The 19,118-nt window shown below is 40.3% G+C and overlaps 1 protein-coding gene and 1 long non-coding RNA gene across 22 annotated transcripts in view; one reads left to right on the top strand and one right to left on the bottom strand.

The window, feature by feature from the left end:
- Positions 1-5,098, bottom strand: part of KTN1 (kinectin 1) — a 145,313-nt gene extending 140,215 nt beyond the window's left edge. For 8 of the 18 annotated variants that reach the window (XM_073211209.1, XM_073211206.1, XM_073211208.1 and 5 more), the window contains exon 1: positions 4,916-5,055. The gene's annotated coding sequence lies outside the window, so the exon portion shown is untranslated. Of the gene's footprint in view, positions 1-4,915 lie in introns of all 18 variants that reach the window. The other 10 variants (XM_073211205.1, XM_073211199.1, XM_073211201.1 and 7 more) reach the window with 4 other exon arrangements.
- On the top strand, positions 4,303-18,759 carry LOC108394222 (uncharacterized). Of its 4 annotated transcripts, XR_005060729.2 has the most exons (5): positions 4,310-4,401; positions 5,477-5,640; positions 6,160-6,367; positions 7,941-8,016; positions 8,685-18,759. It is a non-coding gene; the product is annotated as an uncharacterized lncRNA (long non-coding RNA). The 4 variants fall into 4 exon arrangements; XR_012120500.1 differs by lacking the exon at positions 5,477-5,640 and having other exon boundaries at positions 4,303-4,401; positions 6,163-6,367; XR_005060730.2 differs by lacking the exon at positions 5,477-5,640 and having other exon boundaries at positions 4,306-4,401.
- Positions 18,760-19,118: the final 359 nt, after the last annotated feature.

The following is a 19,118-nucleotide window of genomic DNA, read 5'->3' on the forward strand; positions in this document are numbered from 1 at the left end:
ATTTCATTCCACTTTAAAGAAGCCAATATTAGAAGTCATAGACAATGCTCTCAGGGCACGATTCATATAAAAAAGATCAGAAGATCGCTACTGAAAGACAAGTGATTGCTCCAAATATAAAGACATGCAGATAAACAAACATTTTAAGTTAAAACAAAACACTTAAGGAGCACAGATATTTTTGAGTTCTTGCTTCAGCCAGTTTTCTGAATTACCTAACCAATGACCCTAATCACATGAGACAGGTAAGAAAGTCTCCACCACACTCTAACATCACTCCCTCCACCAAGGGGCTTCTCAAAGGCTCCCTGCTACTTTTCTTATGCTCTCTGTTCCTAGGAAAGGAGCAAACTGAAAACTTCATGTGTCCAAGAATCAGATATTCATCACAAGGAACTGCATGATAATGATTTATATCATTTGTAATAAATAAATCTTTAGTACATCTTTATTGAACACCTGTTATGGGCCAAGCACTGCCCTAAACCCTTGGGATCCATCAATAGAACAAAAAGCCTTGCCCTCATAGAGGTTACATTATAGTGTGTGTTTGAGGACACAGAGGAAAGAGAATAAACACAACAAAGAAATTATACAGTGTCAGAAGATGACAAATGCCAGGGAGATAACAGAACAGGGTACAGGGATAAGTAGGAGAGGGCAGCTTTAAATAAAATAGTAAGGCAGACCTTTTTGAAAAGCATTGAAAAGCAAACATTTGCAAGAGAAAGGAAGTCAGCCACGCAGGTATCTTACATAAAAAGTGATCCAAGGAGGGACGACTGCCAGACTAAAGGCACTAAGACAGCCAGTGAGGCTGGAGAAAAATAAGCAGGGCTAGAGTAGCAGCTAACTTAAGAGAGGAAAGATGGGGTGGGGAAAGTAGGAGTGCCCAGATTCTGAAAGGCCTTGTAACGGCCCTAAGGACCTCAGCTTTTACTCTGTTTATGGGAGGTCATTCCATGGTTTTGAAGAAAGAGGTGAAATGATCTGACTGCTGCGTTGAAAAAGACTGTAGAAGTAGGGTAAAAGCAAGAAGACCAGTTAGAAGACTACTACAGAAATCTAAGCAAGAGATAAGAACGGCTTGTGGAATCTTAAAAGAAAAGAAAATGAACAAAATAGCAGTAGACTCATAGACACTGAGAAGTGACTGGTGGTTACCATGGGAGAGGGGCTGGGATGGGTGGGTGGGGAGGGGGACATAGGGGCACAAAAATTCTCAATCATAATGTAAGTTGGTCACAGAGATGGTAGTACAACATGGAGAATATAGCCAATGATTCTGTAACTTCTTTCTATGTGAACAGATAGTAACTGCACAAGTTGGAATGAGGATTTAATAATGTGGGTAAAACTGGTGAACCACTGTGCTGTATACTTAAAAATATAATATAAGATTGCATTATCAACTAATAATTTTAAAAATTTTAATTAAAAGAATGGCTTGCACCAGCCTACTGAGCAGTGGAGGTGGTAAGAAAGGACTTGATTTTGGATATATTTTCAAGATAAGAGAGAGCCAAGAATATAAATGTTAAAGAGATAGGGATGACTACAACGTCTTTTCTTTGCCTGAATGTAAAATGAGGATGCCATCAAAAGAGATGGGTTAGACTGCACCTGAGGCAGGTTTAAAGAGGCACTGAGAAGTAAGTTTGAGGTGACTACTTCAAACCCAAGTGGAAATGCGGAGAACTGGTTTTCTAGAGTATATGGGGAAGTCTGGGCTAAAGACATAAATATGGAAGCCATCAGCATATGGGTATTTAAAGCCATGACTCTGGATGATCACCAGGGGAATATAAAAAGAAAAGTGAACCAGGGACTGAGCACTTCAACTTCAAAAGCAGAGGATGAATCATATTGAACAAAGCAATCAGTGAGGAGGGAAACCCAAAAAACAATGTCCTGGAAGGAGGGGAGTGTAAACTATTTAAGCTCCACTTAGTATACAAATCATTTTACTGAAACCAGATTTAAGTTAAGGATGAAAGTTCTTAGTCTGTGTGGTACGTAGGAGGATATATAAAATACTAAATCATAACTTTTAAAAGAAGTTGAACATTTTTTATACATTTTCCTAGGAATACTCTATTTCCTACTGGAATCAGTACTAAAACTTCTTAGTACTGAAAGTATATTTTGTCTATTTTATCTTTTTACCTTATAAACATAAAATTAAAAACCTATACCATCAAAAAAAGTTTTTTTAAGCCTGCATGATTTTCACTGTCATCTCTCTCAAAGACAGAAAAAATATTTAAACATCAATTCAACATCCTGGCATGTAAACAGTTATAAACTGTTATTACTTTTCTTTTTTGAGAGCCTGGATACAGAAAGTTAAATTAATCAAACTACTTGATTAATGGCACTTAAGGTTTTTCTCCTATTTAATTTGCTATTACAGAATACGTAGTTCACATTCTTATCTAACATTTTCCCTGTGATTTTCACATAAACTACATTTTTAAGATCAGAACACCTAAAGTCATGTTCACAAAAACTGAAGGTGAAGCAATGAAACTCTATTTATAAGAGTGATTCATCACTGTCATTTCTAAAGAGACAGTTACTTGCTTCTAGCCTCAGAGCATAATCTGCATTCACCTTCAAAATTACTAAAAACATAAACAGTACAAAGAACAAACAACTTATGTTACCTTCAAATATTGAATGTTCTTGTAAAGCACTGCTTCTCTACTTTTCCTTATTATGTATTAGATTCCTAAGAAACTCAAAACCTTCCTGGAACCACTAAGTTTACTAACAATTTAAATTGGGTACAAAGTATTGTGAAATCTTTTAGACGGAAACTTCCTTTCCCATTAAAGAAATTATAATAGCATGCAATGAAAAATACATCTTTCATACATTTCAAGTAAAATTCAAGTTAACTCACCAACAGTAACAATCTTAACACCAATCCTTCAGAAGCCTCAAAAAAGCCTTCACTTCTTTCTTAGGCCCTTCAGAAAAGCAACATTGCCTGTTATTTAACATCTACTAAAATGCTCCCTATTAAAAGTACATTGAAGCCTAGTAACTAGAAGGAGCCTTGGGGTTAAAGAACCAAAAAACACTTCCATCAAGCATAAGAGATTTGTGATATTAAGGGAGTATAGAGAAAAAACTAAACTGGAAACACAATCATAAATTAATGGCTCTTCATAATATTGACCCTGAGTCATCAAGAATGGGTTAAACACTACTCAACATTCTTTATAATTTTAAAGTGTTTAATACACTTAAGAAACATTTTCACTGGGCTTTTTAAGTTTCAGCATGAGTAGGAATCTCAGAAAAGTAAATTAAATAGAACACCTCACTCTCTAAGTGCACCTGATGGGGACAATCACAACCGCTGATGTTGCACACTCAGAAGAGACAAGTCTAATTCAATGCATATTACGGGAGGTGAGGGGGAGGGATTTTTCTTAGAACTTACAAACAATAAGCCCAGCCATTTCTTGTTAGATCCTTAAACTGAAGGGAGAACACATTAAATATGAAAGTCCACAGCAAGGCAAGTCTACCCAAAATACAGATTAACTAAAGAATACTCAGTATTATTCTTGTAACAATCATCCCAGGCTCATCAGCAATTGCTTTTGTCAAACTGGACGGTGTTGCCATTTGCCTGGTAGATGAGTCAGTGAGAACAAGTGCAACATAACTTAGCAAGAACTGAAACTTTAAGTCAATTACTATATAATTCAGTGTTGAGTTCACCCCAAGGCAGTTTACCTTTAGCAACTATGGATGTCTAAATTTCACAAGGCTTTCCACAAAGTATCTCAAAAAACAAAAACGAAAAAACACCACTCTGAACCGTTAACTTCAACTACAGTTTTTAAGCTGTGCTTTAGGTACCTGTTAAGGAATCCTTTTCTGGTATAGGCCCAACTGCGAATTTAGATTCCTCAGGAAGTGGAATGGCTAAGATTTTAAACAGTTAGTTCTTTAAACTAATCAAAGTGCAGCTGGACGAGGTTAGGTAGGATGCCGCTCCCCACTTCTGCGGCTAACGTGTCTGGTGCACACGTTTCTCCACCACCAACGTGCATAGCTGCACATCTCACACCAGGTGTCTCATTACCGTACCACTTTTCTAGGCTGCCAGTTTGGTTTTCTGCCGAGATCCCCAACGCCCAAAATCTCAATTGTTGGAAACCGAAGGCGGAGAGGGGTGGGGGATCACTAAGGAAGACACACCCCTCAGGGAAAGGATGGGGTAACTTCCCCCGGTCTGGAGGGCGGTCCACAAGATTTTTCCAAACTGCCCTCATTCTGCTTTCCCATCCCCAGCCGCCCCGCACGACCTGGGCTGCGCAGTGTGCTGGGAGGTGGTCCAGGGAAGGAGGCGAGCGCCGGCTCCCCGACCACCCCGAGGGAGCGGTGAGGGCCGAAATTCCAGCATGGCGTAAACGTGGCCCAGCTCCGGCCCGGGGACGCCGCCGGAGACGTGCTCCCTCTGTCCACCGGTCGAGCAGGCGGTAATCCGCCATCCCTCCCGGGGGCCCTCAGGCCCGGCTAAAAATAGGCGCCTCGGTCACCCCAGGGCCCTCTCCGGCGAACTTCGCCTCGGGAGGCCACCCAGAGAGAGCCCCCACCGCGCTCCGAGCCCCCGCGGGAGAGCCGGGGTCGAGCCCGGGGCGGCCCGGCGGGACCAAGAGGCCCCTCGGAACGCGTCCGCCGCGGCGTCCCGGCCCAGAAGGGGCCCGGCGGCGGCGAGCGGCAGCGCCCGAGGCCTACATGGTGGGCCACCGCGACGGGCGGTGTCCGGGCCCCGCGGCCGCGCCCCCCGCCGGCGCGGCCCTCCCATCCGCCGTGGGACCCGGCGGCCAGCGCCGCCCTCCCCGCCACGGTCCCACGGCTGGTGCCTGGGCTAGCGCGGCCTGTTCGCCCTTACCGTGCGGGGCCCGGGAAGGAGACCGGGAAGACGCGGCGGCGCCGGCACTACAGCCCGGGCCACCCTCTCCGAGGCCCCGCCGCCGCCGCAGTTGCTCAGGTGCCGTCGCACCGCCCGGCAGGAAACGGGCGGCTTCGGGGCGGGGCGGCCTCGGCACGTCCCGGCGTCTGGGACGGCGGTGCCGGGAGACCGGCCCCTTAAAGGGACAGGCGTCGACCGCCTCGGCCCCCCGCTCACTCGCTCGAGCGCTCCCAGGCCCCCGCGTCCGGCTGCCTCGGGATTCCGGGCTTTCCTCCCGAAGGCGTCCCGCGACTAGGCGGAAAGTGTGAGCGCAGGGCTGGGCGGCTCAGCGGCCCATTCATTAGCCCTGCTCGCTCTATCCTCCCAAAGCTAGTTTCGTCTTGCCGGGCCATTTCGCCAAAGCACCACCTGGCCCCCACACTGGCTGATCTTTTTTTATTTTTTTAACCTTAAGCAAATGTACTCGATTTCACCCTGCCCGTCCCAGATTCCTTTCCAGAAATCACTGGAAAACAGAATCTTCTGTTACTCTGTCTTCAGAGTTTCTGAATTCTCCTTTGGGCGACCCTAGCTTCAAACGAAGAAAGAAATTAAAATCCGATCCAAATAAATTGTGCGCTAATATTTGAAGCTGTTGGATCTGATGACTGGTGGCCATTCATGAAGCCGGGGCAAATAACTAGAAGCTGCGACGGAAAGGAAAGGTTGGCCAGAATCCCTGTTTCCTAGTTTGCAAAAAGGATGGCCACTATCTTCCTGGTCCCCTGGCAAATGTGAAGTGTTGATTGTCTTTGCTTACTGCTTATCAATCACTCGCAGAATGCCAGGGACTGCCCAGACATATGCAAAACACTCCAAGGTCTCCGCAAATGTTATGAGAGCTCAGATAGATTCAAACGCTTTTAGAATGCGGTTAGAGATACAGAAAATTAGGACTCATCACTAACACCTCCCCTACATCCTGACGTTGGGGGCAACAGGAGCAGTCTTTAAGGAATAAACATGACAGCAATTCCTACACCAACACAATTTCCTTTACATGAGCTGGCTAAAACGCGCTATACATTTGTACTCTATTTTTGTCTAAGCTTTCTAGAGCACCTCCAAAGTACCGATGAAAACTGAACAATATGTAGTAGCTTGAGAAGCTGAGAATTCTGCCTGTCTTCAGCCACTATGCATTGTCTTCTTTTAACTCCAGAAATGTCTTTTTCCTTTCTCAGCAGGGTTACTCAGCTCTTTAGTGGCTTCAATGCCCTGCAAGCAATTTATCTCAACCACCGGCCGTCTCCTGAGCTTTTGCCAAAGGATCCAGCTTTACTGAAGAGCACAGCCATTAATCCTCTTAATACAAAGGGGAAAAAATATCAGTTCTATAATGGAGCTTAAGGACTCTGGATTAGATTACAAACAACCGTCTAATTTTCTCTGGTTAGTACTAAACCAATTTCTGTCATTTCTTTGACTTCAGTAAAACCTCAGTGTCATTTTAGAGACAGTAATATTTAGGTACATTTGTACATAAGACAAGTTGAGTTTAGGGGCATGTTAACCCTAAATATACTACTTATAGTCAAGGATCACTTACTTCTTGTGTTTCATAGTTTGAAACAGAGAAGCATAAATATATCAGCTGTTTCATCTTTCCTGGGTGATTGAACTTTGACTTTTTGAAAGAGAAGTGATTCGATGCTTCATTCTTTATAAACTTTCTATTTATTCACATTAAAACAAAATTTACTAGAACTGTTATGCCTGGTAAGCCCTGTTAGAAGTTAAGACCTCCTTCTTTTTACCTCACACAGTAGATCAGTGCAGAAACCAAGGGGAACACGTGAAAGTGGCTCTTCTCGTTGTTATACCTAACCGTCTGTTACAAACATTTTGCTTCTACTCTCTGCATGTTTAGAGGTCTTGATTCCCAAAGGAGAAAGGCTTCCACCACAAGACACAGCGTGGTTCTATTTGAACTGAAAGAGTAGGCTGCCATCTGGCCACGTGTTTTCTCAAGCCAGAGAGACAAGAAGAATACGCTTACTGATTGGGTGTTGGATCTGTGCTACCAAGGAGATCTGACCTCTGCTTAGATATCTCAGAACTAGGTTGACCAACTTGAACCAGTTTGCCTGAGATTTACCTAGTTTTATCACTCAAAGTCTCACATCCTAGGAAAATCTTCAGTCCCACGCAAATTGGACAGCTAGTCACCCAAGGAACTCCCCTAAGACACTGAAGGCCCTCTGTAAACTTGCTTTAGAATGGATCTTATTTAGTCAGGCTAAATCCATCCCTATGTTCCCCAAATATATCCTTAATGACACCCACACTTATTCTGCATCCCAGAGAGTAATCTTTGATGATAGCTTGCCCCTTATTCACTCACTTCTCACAGACATCATCTTCAGTGGCTTATGGATACAAAATGCTTTTGAGGATACAATTATGCTTCCTTGGCAAATAGCATTTATGCTCTTTACTAATATTTTCCCATGTTTTCCAGGGTGTGGATATAGTACTTCGATCTTTTCTTTTTTGTTAATTCTCACTAATCTTATTTTCCCAGCACTATGGAAAATTTATGCTAGATCTGGAAGAGATCATGCAAATTATCTAATTCAAAAACATTTCATGTTCACTCGCAATACTCTGTTATTTAAATATCATTATTTTTGTTTTAGGTTATGATTTGTCATATTCACCACGCATTCATTTCCTTAACTGACCAAAAATTACACTTGCACATTTAATCCAATGAGTGGTTTATTTTTTGCTTGTATAATGATTGCACGCTCTGTCTTTCAAGACCTAGAAAAGGCTCAGTGTTCTTACACATCTCATCAAAAATCACTACTCAATGAGGGCTTGTTGATGAGGGACACCAGCCTTTAAAGTATTGAACTTCAGTCTCATTTTAGTGATTGTCAAAAGAACTGTATGCAGATGCATTTTGCTTACAGCACCAATCACAGAGTCAAATTTACGATTAAGATTTATTTCATTTCAGGTCAGAAAAAAACTGAGGTAGAACAATGGCCTCCCACGAAACCTCCATTGGTGCTACTCTTCAACCACATAATGGGGTAAGTAGATCACTAGTCTTGCGTTATAGTCTTACGAGTCAGTTCTTCTAATTTTCCAAGGAGCACAATAAGGAAGAGAAGAATTTTGCAGAAACAATGAACTGCAAATTTAAATATTAACCAAGAAATATTCACCATACTTAGAAACTCAGGCCAGGGGTTGTGTGGGTAAAATTGTAACATTTTCAGAATATTTTGCCTGGCTTTAGCACATCTGCATATCAATAGGCTTTCTGGGGTAGGAAGAAGTATGGCTTTAGTGCATTTGCATCATTCCTCAGGGGTGGAGAGAAGTTTATCTCCATATCAATAGGTAATTACTTGGGCTAGGAGGGTTTATCTGTACCTGAGAGGGATGGAGGAGGGCTGGTTTTGCGGCTGCTGGAGCAGAAGAGAGATAGGCCGGACAGCAGTTTTATAAGCAATAAGCGGATTTTAAACTTTATTTCTCCCTTTGACCGATTTCGGTTTTTAGGGGTATTTTGCCCCAGGATTTTCTCTCCCCGGACTTACAGATTGTCAGAGTGCACTTCTTTTGAAATTGCCAGGAGGGAAAAGAGATTTCTACTGTCAGCTAAAGGCCAAAGAAAGAGGTTTCTTTTTAACCACCTTTTTCCTTCTTTGACTTTAAAAGTCATTCTTTTATAACTTTACTTTCTTTTACTAAGAGCACCCGGACTTACGGGAGATTTGAATTCCCATTGGCTCAGCAGATGGGAAAGAAACCGAGATCACAAGAGCGCAAAGGTCAATAGCAACAAGCTTCTTCCAGCTTCTGGCCTGACTGAAGACATAATGTCAAGATTAGTAAAAAGCCCAGATCCAAATATTGATGCTCCACTGAGAAGTTCTACAGAAACTTTTGTCAGAAGTTATTTCAAATGATGAAAAGAGAAAGAACGGGTATATGAAAGAGAAAAAGTATTTTGATTAAAAGATGTTCAAATCAACAGCTGAAGCATTCTACAAGGCTTCAGATTTGATTGATCTCTAAACTTTTTCTCCAATTTCTTTTCATAAATCTTGTAGTTAATCCTATCCTATCAGTTGTAGGAGTGTACTGTAGGTGGCAAACAATTCTCAAGTGACTTTGGAGCAGAAATCAAATCTAGGGTAGAGCTGTAAGATCCTTTATTAAGAAGTCAGGGGGATTGTGTCTCATAAACCCTCGCAGACAGACAGGAGGTCTTCGAAAGATTTCAAAAGTGTATCTTGCAGACTTGCTCAGTTTAAACAGTGGGGATTCTAAGAATCTCAGGCTGTTGTCCTATAGCGGCTTCACAGGGAGTCCAAAGTAGATAAAAAGCGTATTTCAAAGAGATTTGTAGGCCTGCCTTTTATATAATGGAATGGATTATAAAGTGACCCTTAGGAAATCTGCAGTCTTTAAAGAATTATATCAGCATGATCTGAAAAAGACAGACATAGAGCACCTGCCATACCTTTACTAGCATTTCTCTAAGTGTGGTTCACAAATTACTGTGATCCACATCGGACCACCTGGGCTGAATTATTTTTGGGGGGTGACAGCCAGGGATGAACATTGTTAATAGGTAGTATTTCCGAAGGCCTCAAACAGGCCTCGTACATATTTCTAAATATATTATTCCCTGAGGCACTGCCTTCCATTCCATTATGTTGGAATACACTTTTCCATTTCTCACATCATATCCACAGTTTAAATTTTATGCCTTCTATCCTTTCATTGAATAGTGGTAGGTCAATTGAACCATTTGCATTAGGGAAGTATGATGCCTAGCTTACATTATACACACGCACAAACATTAATTTGAATGAATTGTAGCCCTGAACATGAAAAGTGAAATAATGCTCTTAGAAAAACATAGGAGAATATCTTCACAATCTTGAGTTAGACAAACATGAAATAAGAGAAAGAAGCATAAACATAAAACAAAAGATAAAAACTGCACTTCATTGAAATTAAGAACTTCTTTTGGTGAAGAAACACCATTAAGAGTGAAATGCAAGGTAGAGCTAGAAGATATTTGCAATACATATGTCAACAAAGTACTTGTATCCAGAATATGTAAAGAACCCCTACAACTCTAAAAGAAAAAGACAGATGTCCTATTTTTGAAATTGGAAAACCTGAAACAGTTTTTTCTCACAATTCTGGAGGCTATAGGTCCAAGATCAGTATGTCAGCAGATGCAGTTTCTTTTGAAACTTCTCTCCTTGGCTTGCAGAGGACACCTTCTCACTGTGCAGTCACAGGGCCTTCCGTCTGTGCCTTCATGCCCTGAGTGTCTCTCTGTATGTCCTGATCTTTTCTTATAAGGATACCAGTCATATTGGATTAGGGCCCATATTAATGACCCCATTTTAACTCAACTACATCATCATGAACTTACATAATAAACATAAGTGTCTGGTTAAAAAAAAAAACCAAAAATGAAAAACAAAAAGAATAGTGATCACCATCATACCACCACCAGAATGGCTAAGACTGGCAATACTAAATGTGGGCAAGGATGTGGAGAACCTGAAAGAACTGCCTTACTTTGGTGGTGGGAGTATAAATTAGTACAAACACTTTGGGAAACTTTGAATACTAAAGCTGAACATATGTATACACTACAACCCAGAAATTCTACTCCAGTATATTTGCCCAACAGAAATAAGTACACAAATCCACCAAAAGGCGTGCATGACAAGGTTCATAGGAGAAACTGAAAAGAACCCATGTATCCATCAAACATTGTATGGATTATAAAATAGTGTGTATATTGTTATAATGGAAGACTATATGGAAAGAAAAAACTACACTATTGCTATACACAATCACATGGATTAATCTCTTAGACATGACATTGAGTAAAAGAAGTTGGACACAATGGAGTACACACTATATAATTCCATTTTTATGACGTTCAAGAACAGGTGAAGCTAATTAATAGTGATATGAGTCAGAATAAGGGTTCCCTTTTGGAGAAGGACAGCATTGACTAGAAGGAGACATAGGAAGCCTTCTAGTAAGCTGTGAACGTTGTATATCTTTTTTTTTCAAGCTTTATTGAGGGAGGATGTTCTATGTCTTGGTTTAGGTGGTAGTTACACTAGTATATACATATGTAAAATTTCATTGAGCTGTGTTGCTAATATTGGTGTTTTGCTGTACCTAAGTTACACCTCAATTTGAAAAAAAAAGTAAACAGTAAAAACAAACCAAAGCTGTACCCATCTTTCCAAGGGGCAGGTTGACAGAAGTAGAGGGGGATATAGATGAAAGAAGATTGGTCATGTATTGATTAATTGTTGAAGCTGGGCAATCTATACATCGAGGCTTATAATATTCTCACTAATTTTTTTTTCCATTAAAGAGAAACATTTTGCCCATTCTGACAGGCCAATTTCAAAGCCACCTCAAAACTTTATTTCTTCTTCCTTTGAACTTCCAAAGCATTTTGCTTGTTAGTAGAAACTGTCTTTCACTCATTCTCTAAACTCAGTGGCTCTCCATCCTCTCATTTCTGCCTCATAGCACCTTCACCAATAGGCTCCCCTCTAGGATACCCAAGCACAAGTGAGTATGCTCACCAAGGGGCAGTAACGTTTCTCACAAAACCTGCTCATGTCACATTTCTGTTATTGTATTTACATAACTTAATCAAATAGTGCAAATCAAATAGTTCAAAGAGCTGTTTATTGAAACCATGCTCACTACTCTGGAAAGAGTTGCTAAAGGCAAATAACTAGAAAATTTAATGTCAAATTAGGCATTTAAATCTGTGAACTATAATGAAAACCACTGAATTGTACAGTTGAGAGGTGAATTTTATGGGATATGAATTATATCTTAATAAAGTTGCTATAAAATGTAGGAGTGGATGTGGTGACTGCAAAACATTTCAAGAATTTTGAAAAAAAATCCAGAAGCCCTTTGCAGTGACTTTGTAAGTGTCTTTAATTTCTCATTCTTTTTTAAGAAAATACAATGGGAATCACAGACTATGCTTCTGAGTATAGTTTACACAAGAAAAACCATATAGAACTCTAATCAGCAAACCTTTGTTCAAAGAAATCTTGGCCCTACATCAAACTACTGGACAGTGGATGCATACTGATATTGTTTTAGGCTAAAATAAAATGTTTAAAAGACTAATGTATTTTTATTCTTTTCTTAGTCATGCCATATATATGTTTAATATACAAGTTTTATTGAGATATAATTCACAAATTCATCCATTTAAAGTACTCAAGCCAATGGTTTTTAATATATTCAGAATTGTACAAACTGTCACCACAATAATTTTAAAAGTATTTTCATCATCCCAGAAAGAAATCCCGTACCCATTAGCAGTCAACCCCCATTTCTCCTACAGCTCTTGGAAACCACTAACCTTTCTGTCTCTATTGATTTACTTATTCTGTACATTTCCTATCAATGGAATCATATAATAGTTGATCTTTTGTGTCTGGCTTCTTTCACTTAGCATGTTTTCAAGGTTCATCCACATTATAGCATTAGTCAGTACTTCATCCCTTTTTTGGCTAAACAATATTCCATTTTGTGGATAGACTACATTTTATTTATCCATTTATCAACTGATGGACACTTGAGTTGTTACCATTTTTTGGTTTTTATGAATAATGTTGCTATGAATATTCATGTACAAGTTTTTGTGCAGACAGGTATTTTCATTTCTCTTGGGTATATATCTAAAAGTGTCATTGCTAGGTCATATGGTAACTCTATGTTTAACCTTTGGAGGAACTGTCTAAGTGTTTACTGCAGCAGCTGCATGCAGCTGCATTATTTTATATTCCTACCAGTAGTATATGAGGGTTCCAATTTCTCCACATCCTTGCCAATACTTGCTTTTATTTGTCTTTTTAGTTAGAGCTCTTCTAGTGGGTGTGAAGTGGTAACTCATTGTAGTTTTGATTTGCATTTCCCTGATAACAATGTTGAGCATCTTTTCATATACCTATTGGCCACTTGTATATCTTCTTCAGAGAAATAGCTGTTCAAGTTCTTTTGCATGTTTTAATCAGATTATTTTTTTTTGCTATTGAGCTATATGATCAGAAGATTTAATATTGTTAAAATGTTTGTACTACCAAAACAGATCTATAAAATCAGTGATTTCCCCTTCAAAATCTCAATGGCATTTTTTACCAAAAAAAAAAAAATCCTAAAATGTATATGGAACCACAAAAGACCCAGAACAGCCAAAGTCATCTTGAGAAAGATGGGAGTATTACATTTTTTTATTTCAAAATATATTACAAAGCTGCCCCGAGCCGCGGGACAAACGTGGAGTGTAGCCGGAGACTCCTGCAGAAATGAAACAAGCAAGGGACACGAAGAACGACCAGCAAGACAGGATGTCTGATCAAGCTGGCACAGTTTATTGTTTGCAGACTCAATTTATACAGGTTAGCAAGTAGGGGGTGGGTCAGGAGATAATTGGACCTTAGGTGGCGCCGGCAGGAACATGTAGAGGGGTGATTGGGCCTTGGTTGGTGCCGGCGGGAGCAGAGGACCCGGAAGAGAAGCAGGGAGTTCGCCATTTTGTAGGTGGGGGCCCTTTGGTCTCCGGCACAAAGCTACAGTAATTAAAATAGTATAGTATTGACATAAAGACAGACACAGACCAATGGAATAGGATTGAAAGCCCAGAAACAAACCCATGCATATATGGTCAATTGATCTTTGACAAGAATGCTGAGAAACTACAATGGGGAAAAGATAATATCTTCAATAAATGATGCCTAGAAAACTGGATATTCACATGCAAAAAATGAAATTGGACTCCTGCCTCACAGCACCCACAAAAAGCAACTCTAGTTGCAAGTGCATCCAGAACAACATGCAGCCCACAGAGCATGGACCCATGGACCCAATAAGACACTGACGGCTCAGGATGGTGTTCAGTCTGGGTGGAGCCTCCTGGCATCTAGGGGGCCCACAGGTCTGACACGGGCTTTTACACAGAGCTATAAGCACAATGAGAAAGGAAAAAAACATCAGAAGAACCCTTGACTTTGACATGCGAAATAAAAGGGAATCAACAATACTCGGCCCCCATGCACCTCCAGAACTGCCATTCCAAAAATTAAACAGAAACCTTTCTTTGGAGATTGACTCATTAGATCTCAGCCTGAAGCTTCTTCTGCCTGTTTCACCCCTCAGAAGTCTCACAGTGCATGACCCTGGGCCCACAGCCCTGTATCATGGTTCTTTATCGTATTGAAGAATGATGCTGAACAACAATGATGCTACTATGAGTAGTCGGAAAGATTAATGGAAAGTTTGTATTTTGGTTTGTGGGTTGGTTCTGCTAGCCTCTCGGCCTCTCAAGCCGCCCATTTCAGTTCTTCAGTGCTTCTGCGACTGTGTGTGCCAGCACCTGTACAGGCAGCCACTGCCTTCCATCCATCACGGCCCAACTTTCCCCACTCCAAGTTCCAGGTCAGCATTTCCTGATTGCATTCCTTGTCGCTGTCCTGCTTCAAGATGCCCTCCTGGCCATTCATCACCCCAGCAATTGTTGCTGTTAGCTGTCTTTCTCACATGACCCGTACTGCAGAGAGTGCCAGACAGGAATGCCAGTGGGCTGCTGCAAGCCAGAATGTTGCCCAGGATTTGTTAATGATCTTAAGTATGATGGGTAAATGCCACTGATGAAATCTATGCTAAAGCTAAATGCAATACCCAAGGATATGGAAGACCTAAATCTTTCTCTACAAAGTTAGAAGCAGCCTTGATTCCATGCTTGGGCTGAAGTATGGGCAGTAGCCTAAGCATATAGTCTTTTCACTACATGGCTTCAGACCACAGGCTACAAATTGTAAACTTGAGTTGTTCCTTTGGCTCAACTCAGTTACATAACTCTTATGATCATTACAAGAAATGAATGAGTTAACTTATGCAATAAAGCACTTAGAAGAATGCCTGTCACTTTAAGAGTCCTCTAAGTGTTTGCTAGTACTGTTCTTCACTCACTCTGCTTAGCATGCTTAAGTTGACTACTTCAGATCATTTATTCCTTTAATCAATATTCACTGAGTACCAGTGACATTCTAGGCACTATGGACAGTAACCTGTTTCCTTTACATAAGCCTTAGAAACCCCTTTATACTCAGGGCTGTGCTCCTGGGGGAGCAGTAAGACCCAGGAGTAAAAACAGCTGACCAGTGCACCTAGGTAGGTACATCCATGCACAGCTGTCTTGATTCCCATGCTCCATGACAGCCTAGGAAGAACAGAGGCAGACAGAGAACATGCGGACACACTGTCAAATTAGGCAGATGCTCACCCCCTCCCCAGAACTCCCATTCACCCTGCAGCTTTCACACATCCTTAGCTGAGGAGGTCAGAGGCAGGGGGAGATGTAGAGGAATCCTGCAAATGACTAAGGTTATCTTTTCAGCCAATGTGGCAAAATGAAGGTTCAGCATAGAATTAAACCGATTTAGAGAACATTGCTAGGGTAAAGCATAGGAAATTGCCAATATCTGACCATCTTTGACTTATGAAATATCAATTTCATATGGTTCACCTTGTAAAAGGTGCACTATTTCTTGCACCCCCTGAGTTTGTAAAAGTCATATCTGCCACACCTGTTTCAAACTGTTGGTTGTCTTACAAAAGTTCACGTATAAGAAATCAGAACCATGAGGTTTGGGTCTCCAACAGAAATATGAAGACAAATATGGGCTACCTGTGTTAGAAATACAATTAATGAGATTTCTGAAGCCCAGCTAACAACTGACACGTGGAGGGCTTATTATTCCACTCATAATGAACATTAATGGATTAGATTTTCTTACTTTAGTCTACTTTCTAAACCTAATAACACTATTTCACAAACTAGGTTCATTGAAAAGCTCAGGAAGATTTGGGGTCTCCAGACTTCTCAGGAACCATGGTAATGGTGGGTTACATTCCTTGCCAATTTCTTCATCCTTATTAAATCTTCAGATATATCCTCATCTGGTTGGAGCTGGAGTATATATTAGGAATTTTATTAAAGGGTGAGTTTTTAAACCTTTTAAAGGGTGAGTCTTGGTAATATCTACATCACCAAGATTATAGACATTCCATTTAAAATGAATACCCATACATCTTATACATCTTAAAAGCAGGTATACCCAACGTCCTTGCAAATTCTCAATCTAGAAATTTACTTGAAGAATATAAAGACATACATAAAGATTTAGGTACAGAGGTTTATTAGTGAAAGAACAACTGGTACACTGAAACTAGGATAATTTGAGTGCGGTTAGTTTACAAACTATGGAGGAGTCGTAGGAAAATCACAAGGGATAGTGCAGGTACCAAGGGCTGTCCCCAGCCCTAGGCTCAGAAGAAAAGGACAAGGGGGGAGGGAGGACTGGTTAGGAGAGCTGGGAGGAGAGGACTGTGTGGAGTTGGCCATCTTGAGAAAAGTGGCTTTCAGCGACGGAGCCCAGCCAGCTCTACAAGTCTTCACAAGAAGAGAACCAGGGACTAAAACCCTGGCCTCACTCTTGTCCTCTCCTCCTGTGGGTAAAATTGTAATATTTCCAGAATTATCTCGCCTGACTTTAGTACATCTGCATATCAATAGGCATTCAGAGGTGGGAAGAAGTGTGTCTTTAGTGCATTTGCATCATTCCTCAGGGGTAGAGAGAAGCTCATCTCCATATCAATGGGTGATTACCTGGCAAGGAGGGCTTATCTGTGCCCAGAGAGGTGATGGATGGGCCGGTTTTGCTTCTGCTGGAGCAGGAAAGAGAACCAGTCCCAGACTGAAATTTGTAAGCAATAAATGAATTTTAAGCTTTATTTCTCCCTTTGACTGATTTCGGTTTTTAGAGGTATTTTGCCCCAGGATTTCCTCTTCCCAGACTTACACTTGGCCTCACTCTTGTCCTGTCCCCCAATCTCCTGTTGGGGCTCTGTGTTGGCTGAACCTGACTGGAAGTCAGAGGACAAAGGGACCAGTGACTGTACCCTCTGAAGGAGGGTAGGGCCAAGAGGAGATGGATCTGGAGGAATAAACAAGAGATATTAAGCATAAAGATGTTTGTTGCAGCACAGTTTATAATAACGTAAGATTGGAAATAGCCTAAATGTCCCAATATAGGGGGAAATCTTAATAGTTTAAGGTCTATATACCAAGCAAAGTGCTAAACAACCATGACAAATATTGATGCAGAAAAGCTCACAAAACAATCTGTATAATGTGCTTTATCTTTTGCCTTAAATACTATACATGAACCCAAACATTTTTCAATATTAAATAGTATATATGCACTTTGTTTTATATGACTGCTTCCCTATTGGTAAACATTTAAGTTGTATCCTATTTTTACTATTATGAACAATGCTGTGTTGAACTTCTTTAAATGATTATTTTCTCATAATAAACTACTGCAAGTTGAACTGTTAGATTAACAGTTTCATGTTAAATTGGTAAGTGTAGCTGTTAGGTACACTACTTATTTCACTTAGCAAAAAAATAACCCCACATTTTTCATTTTACGCATTTCTCAAGAATGCATGAAAAAGATGTCACTGGAGGTATCTGATCTGGTATCCAAGTCAAATCGGGTCAGATACCAAATTCTGAAAGAATATCTCTGAGAGTCATGTAGACTAGCCAAGAAAACTGTCAAAGATGTCAGCTACTCTGCCTTTTCACCAAAATAGCATATAGGACTTTTTAATTAATAAATTTTATTTTTTAGAGTAGTTTTATTTAGGTTCACAGAAAAAGTACAAAGAGTTTCCATATACTCTCTGTCCCCACACATGCACAGCTACCCCCAATATCAATAATTCTCAGCAGAATGGTACATTGTTTATGACTGATGAACCTACATTGACATACTATTATCACCCAAAGTTTATAGTTTACCTCAGGGTTCACTGTTGGTGTGCATTCTGTGGGTTTGGACAGATGTATAACAATATGTATCCACCACGGTACTTTCATTCATAGTTTCACTGCCTGAAAAATCCTCTGCTCTCAGCCTGTCTATCCCTCCCTCCCTGCTAACCCCTAGCAAACACTAATCATTCTACAGTCTCCACACTTTAGCCTTTTCCAGAACCTCATATAGTTGAAATCACAAAATGTAGCCTTTTCAGGTTGGCTCTTTCACTTAGTAATGTACATTTAAGTTTCTTCCCTGACTTTCCATGGCATGATAGTTCATTTCTTTTTAGCATTCAACAATATTCCATTGTCTGTATGTACCAATTTATTTCTCCATCTTGGTTGTTTCCAATTTTTGGCACTTAGAAATAAAGCTGCTAGGAATATCCATGTGCAGGTTATTGTGAGAACATATGTTTTCAATTTTTTGTATAAATACCAAGAAGTGTAATTGGATGAGACAGTAAGAGTATGTTTATTTTTGTAAGAAACTGCCAACCTGTCTCCCAAAGTGGCTGAACTATTTTGCATAATACATAATACATTAATAGCTGTGTATCTCATTTTAATTTGCAATTCTCTGATAACCTATGACATTGAACCTCTTTTCATGTGCTTACCTGTATATCTTACCAGCTGTATATCTCTTCTGGTGAGCTTTCTGTTAAGGTCTTTTGCCCATTTTTAAAACTGGGTTGCCTGTCTTCTTATTGATAAATTGTAAGAGTTCGCTGTATATTTTGGATAAGAGTCTTTTATCAAAGTATTTTTTGCAAATATTTTCTCCTTGTTTGTACTTGTTTTCTCATTCTCTTGACAATGTCTTTGAACAGAAGTTGTTAATTTTAATAAAGTCCAGCTTACCAGTTATTTCTTTCATGGATCATGTTTTAGTGTTGTGTCTAAAAAGTCATCATCACCCAGTATCATCTAGGTTTTCTCCTGTTATCTTCTAGGAATTTCAAAGTGTTGCACTTCACATTTAGGTTTAACCCAGTTTGTGTTAATTTTTGCAAAGTGTGTAAGGTCTGTGTCTAGATTCATTTTTTTTCCACATAGATGTCTAGTTGCTTCAGCACTATTTGTTGGAAGGACTATCTTTGCACCATTGTATTGCCTATACTCCTTTGCAAAGATCAGTTGATTGTATTTATGTGGGTCTGTTTCTGAGCTCTCTATTCTGTTTCATTAATCTATTTGTCTATTCTTTTA

The sequence above is a fragment of the Manis javanica genome, chromosome 8 (assembly GCF_040802235.1).
Source record: "Manis javanica isolate MJ-LG chromosome 8, MJ_LKY, whole genome shotgun sequence".
Lineage (NCBI taxonomy): Eukaryota > Metazoa > Chordata > Mammalia > Pholidota > Manidae > Manis > Manis javanica.